Genomic DNA, 5,873 nt, shown 5'->3' with positions numbered 1-5,873 from the left:
TCCAGCCAGCTGAAGTAAGATCCCTCAAGGTTCTAATCAACAGCACAAACAAGTGAGCAAAATAGAACGAGAGACATGAAAATAAAGAGCAAACTGACAGGGACCAGAGGGGAAAGCATGGGAAGGGTCAAGTCCAGGAGCATGTTTGAAGGACCCACGGACAAGGACAACAGCAGGGGCAGGGAGAATTGAATGTGGGAGGGAGGGGGTAGGTAGGACAGGGGAGAGTAATAGGGGAAAATGGGGACAACTGTCATTGAACAACAATAAAAAAAATTTTTTAAAGGTCCCTTAAGATTCATCCCAATTACATGCTACAATACTCTCTCTCTGAAAGCCTGCCTATTCTTGTCTGAGCATCTCTCCTTTTTCCAAAGCATTTCATCTTTACCTTTGTTGAGTGGTTATGTTCTGGCTTTTTAGTATCCTTGTTTTGATACCCATTTACCTGAGCTACCAAACTCTATTCTCTCTGAATGAAGGTACATTGAATTAATACATTGTCTGAATCATCTTTATATCTCAGAATCTAATAAAATGTTGTGTCTATTAAACTGAATTAGTACCAGAGTGGCTGGGAAAAGTTCTTTAGTCTTATCAATTCCATTCATCAATTTCATTATATATTCTCCCTCACTTCCATGAAGAACTATAGAGAACAGAGACACCCTGCTTTCTTCACCCTTCCTATGAAAGATTTCCAAAATTATAGGTGAACAGGAAAGGCAAGAGTTATAAATAAATATTTAGAACAAACCAAGTAAGGTCAGTAAATATATGCATTTGGTAATGGTCCATGTTTTATACTTCAAATCAGATAAGTTTAAAATACCAGGGGTATCTGCTGATATCTCAAAAAAGGAAAAGAAATAGCCCCTGTGCAGATAAATTGAACACACCTAATTAAGAGATAATATAGTGCATTATAATGCTTCATAGTGGAAATCATCCCCCCTAATATATGAACATCTAAAAATGATGTTTATTCACTGAAACCAAACTTATAGACCTGAAAATTGGGCCCTAATTCCATTTCTGCCCCTGTCTAGCAGAGTGACCTTGGGAAAGTCAGATCACCCTATGTAGTTATTTGTGTTGCAACTGGGACCTTATGTTACAGATTTTTAAATGGAAAACCTTCTACAGGAACTTCCTTTTAGGGGGGATGGCCCCATGTGTGGACTTGGACTTGAGGAAGGGTCAAGTCAGGCCATGACTGTCAGGTGAGAAACTAGATATTTTCCCATTACCAAAGATATATTATGTCTGGGAAAATAAATCTTTTCCGATAAAAAGATCTCCTTGCCAACTGCCAGTTAATTTCCATTCAGATGTTTCTTTTTTCTTTTCTTTAGTTCAACTGGAATTTATTAAAAGTCTGTTATTTAAAAAAAAACGAACAACCCTGTGGAGCAGACTGACAGATTTCAGAGGAGCAGAGGAAGTAGGGGACTGGAGGAAATTAGCCAAAGAATGTACATGCACATATGGGTGGCCCATGCACACAGACAACAGTGTGGTGAAGGCCAGGGGGTGGGGTGGGAAATGGGGGCTGGGTGGAGGGGAAAAAGCAAGGGGTGAATAAAGGACATCTGTAATAGCATCAACAATAAAAAAATAAAATTTAAAAATAATGCAATATTGCAGAACTATTAAGCATAAAACCTGTGCTTTAGATTTGGTTGTACACTTAAAACTGTGTGTTTTGGCATTATAATGATAATGACAATTGTTACTTAAGAGCATCTACTCTCTGCTCATTGTGCTAGGTACTTTGCAGGTATTTTTTTTTAATTCTCACAAACTCTTAATGATAAGTGTTATTAGCCTCATTACACAGTTGACCAAAACAAGGTTCAGAGAATTAAGCAACTTGCCCCAAGTCATATAGCTCGCACTACAGCGAGAGTCCAATGTTCTTGCTTTTTCCGCTGACGGAATTCTCTACACCTCATTTTCTCCCCCCCTGTAAAATAAGGGAATTTCATTATGTGACCTCTAGGGACAATATTAAATTTAACTTATCTGTGGACTTTTTAATATAGAAAATTCCAAACTCGCACAAGAGTAGAAAGACTGGCACAATGGCCCATCGCCCAGCCACACCAACCAGCACCTGTAGCCACTCTGGGTTTCACCTCTTCTCCACTGACTGTCCTCCCCAGCCCTGCCCACAGCAGAATCTTGTGAAAGCAGTCTAAATATAGTATTTGATCTGCAAATATCTCAGTAGTTATCGTGAAAGGCAAAGAATTCATAAAAACAGTCCAATACTTTAGCACACCTAAAATATTAACAGTAATTTCTTAGTATTAAACAACCAGCTGGATCCAGTCAGCCTCTCCTGTGCCACGATCTAATCTTTAGTTGTTGGACTGTGGAGAGGCAGAGGCAGGGACTATCTCAGGCGGCTGCAGCAGTTCACCAACCCTCATAGAGTTGTTCCAACATTTAAAAGACTGGGAATGCCATTCTCTGCGTGCTGGCTTATTGCAAACCTTGGAGTCTTTGAGTTCCCTACTGGCTCTAACAAGAACCCACACTGTCACTCAATCGAGATATCCTTTTTCCACTTCCTTATCCTATTAGGCTTTTTATATACATGTATCTGAAAATTTTATAATAATACAAATGATTATTTTACATGATTCTGGAACTTCTGGCCAATAAAATGAGCAACAAAACAAAAATATGAGTTATGACTATTAGAAAATAAAATTTACAATATTTGGAACCAAGTAGGATTAAATACCCAAAACAAAATAGAAAACAAACAATAAATTCTTGGATAGAATAGCAAATTCTTGGATTATGAGCACAAATTTATATGTAGCTGGCTCCACAATAATACAGGGTGGGACACAAGTAAGTTTACAGTTGTTCATATGGAAAATAATTCAATACTTAATAAGTAATAATAAAAGGATAAACTGTGTTTCACATACTCACAACTGTATACCTACTTTTGCCACACCCTTTATTAATATGGAGCCAGCTACCATGTTAGAAGGCCTGGATCAATTAGTAATTATAATTGAAGCTAAATGTAATTAATCATAGTGTTCAGCTGTTTTGAATTAACTTCATTAAAATTATTTAAGAATTACTTGACTTTAGTGTACGTCAGTGATACTGCCTTCCCTAAAAGCTCTTTCCTAAGAACTGGTATTCCCCTCCCCTCCTACCATCCACACGACAACAGGCAGAGCATCTCTGTGCTCACATAAACCTGCTCCTCTGGTCCCACTTGGTGGGTCCAGAGACAGTCACCTGGCCTGAATCAGTACAACCAGAGGCTTTCCTCTGTATCTTTCAAACTGGAGTCAAGAAACTGTCAGCCACATCATCATTACAGGACACTGCCCCCGAACACTGTTGGCGTGCCTGTCTTCTCCTCTGTGGGGAAACCCTGTCTGCAGTGGGAGAGGTGAAGCTGACATGTGGAGGAGAGGAGCCCCTCCAGCTGTCGGGAGGATGTTGATGGCCGTGGACTTCCTGCGGACGTTGTGAGTCCCCATCTCTTAGGCTGGTATTTAATACTTCCTTGGAATCCATAAACCAATAATTTCTAATTTTTGCCAAAGTTAATTCAAATTAGATTTCTGTCTCTTGCCATTAAAAGAATTCCCATCTCATTGACAAAGGAAATACATAGAATATATTTTCCATAAGTAATAGATTTATATTTTATTTTATATAATATATATTTTACCATGCCATACATAAATCCTCTCAGTTTCCTCATTATTAGCAATAAAAAATCAGAATGTTATTGGATTTTCGACCACGTGATATTTTAAATACTTAGATATGTATCGTATAGTCTAGTATGTGGTGGGGGAGGCAGGACAAATCTGAAAAAGTAAATTGAGGTTAGAACATATAGGGCCTTAAATATCATGATAAGGAGTGTGGACATTACTCTGTAGGTAGGAGGGATCCAACTGGAAAGTTTTCAAGCAGGGAACTGATATGTTTGGGTATTTAGGATATTTGGGTGGGTAAGTCTGGTGACAACGTGGAGCTGGAATTAAAATGGAAAAGAAATTGGAAAACACTCTACTAAGTTCTCATTCTGGAAACCTAATCACTTAAGTGTATTCCAGGTATCTGAGACCAGCGTGATGAGGAGCTCAGCTAAGAAAGTTACCCTGAAAATGTTGGGAGACAGGTTCAAGACATATTTCAGTTGTATCCATAGCAGGGGCTGGAGAGCGGGACCCAGACAGGCTCGAGAAGCCTCACCTCTGCCGCAGGCCGAGTTACCATCACACCCGGGAGCTGCTGCAGCCGCCCCCCACCCCCACCCTTAGCACTGCGAACCCAAAGGCCAGCAGCACCGGTAGGAGCACAGAGGGCCTCATATCCTGCCAACAGGTCAAGAAGGTGAAGGCAACGAAGGTTTTGGGAACAGTCAGGAGGTTCTATGTAAGAAACAAATACGGTTTCATCGACAGAATGACACTAAGATGTATTTGTACACCAGTCTGCCCTAAAGGAGAATAACCCCAGGAAGTGATTTCGAAGTGTAGGAGATGGAGAGCCTGTAGCATTAGATGCTGTTGCAGGAGAAAGGGGTGCAGAGGCCACAATTGTTGCAGACCCTGGTTCCAGTGCAAGGCGGTAAATATGCAGCAGAGGGTGACCATTATGGTGCAATCCATCTCGCAGGGGTCCTCCAAGCAGTTACCAGCAGAATTACCAGAATAGTGAGAGCTGGGGAAAAAGAATGTGGGATTGGCTCCTGAAGGCCAGGCCCAACAGTGTGGCCCTACTGCAGGCTACGGTTCCCACCTTACTACATGTGAAAACCCTATGAGCATCACCAGGATATTCCAACCCTCCTGTGCAGGGAGAATTGATGAGGAGCTGACAACGAGGGTGCAGAGAACAAGTTAGATCAGTGAGGCAATAGGTGTCGGGGCTATAGAACACAATTGCACAGGGGCCCTTCTCCACTAGAAAGGACAGCAAGGAAGAAGATAAGGAAATCAAGGAGATGAGACCCAAGGTCAGCAGCCACCTCAGCGTTGGTATCCCACAACTTTACTTACCAGCATAGTCTCCCAGAAAACCCCAGATCACAAGATAGGAAAGAGACAGAAGCAGCTGATCCGACCAGCTGAAAATTCGTCTGCTCCAGAGGCTGGGCAGGACAAGGCTGAGTAAGTGCCAGCTCACCATCTCTCCCATCATCCAGTTTAGTCATCCAACAAGAAGAAATGAATATGTAATTCCAGTAACAAGAAACAAACAAAAGGTTGGAAATGAAAACCTTAAGTGCTTGCTTTCTGCCATTCGACCAGATAATTAGAACTATCTGCATTATCTAGGCAGCATGGGATTTTTATTATTTTTACCTGAAGATATCTCTTTTCGGATGACAAATGCATCTTATTTAAGGCCTGGTTTTTCCCAATACACCTCTAAAGGTTTTTAAATTGTTTCATATCTGGTCAGGTTGAGATTTTTAGGAAACTTACTTTTAATTTGTAATAAAACTTTACAACTCGATTTAAAAAAAATAAACATCAACAAACTGCAAGCACCTGTTAATGAGGGTCTTAGGTAATTGGGGGAAAAGAGACTTCGAAAGTAAACTTCACACTACATAATGACCACTTGGACTCCGGGAATGGAAGTGAGGAAACACAGGACTGTGAACAGATGACCCAAAACAGGCTGAGAAAACCCTCGTCTAACTGAACCTCACCGTTGACGCTCAGAGTCCACGTTAACAAGTGTGGGCACTATGTCCCCATGTAGTCCTCACAGTCTCTCATTTCAAAGACAGCCTTAATATGATTATATCTTGGCAGGTTATTTGTACTTTATTGGAAGTCCCCCACAATGTAGGAGGCCAAGGAAAATAC

At 40.9% G+C, this 5,873-nt stretch overlaps 1 pseudogene; it reads left to right on the top strand.

The window, feature by feature from the left end:
• Nucleotides 1-2,985: 2,985 nt before the first annotated feature.
• LOC119037746 (Y-box-binding protein 1-like) lies at nt 2,986-5,169 on the top strand (annotated as a pseudogene).
• The last annotated feature ends 704 nt before the right edge of the window (nt 5,170-5,873 follow it).

The sequence above is a fragment of the Artibeus jamaicensis genome, unplaced genomic scaffold, assembly GCF_021234435.1.
Source record: "Artibeus jamaicensis isolate MK-2021 breed Jamaican fruit bat unplaced genomic scaffold, CSHL_Jam_final contig_391, whole genome shotgun sequence".
NCBI lineage: Eukaryota > Metazoa > Chordata > Mammalia > Chiroptera > Phyllostomidae > Artibeus > Artibeus jamaicensis.
This window is presented reverse-complemented; position numbering and strand designations above follow the sequence as displayed.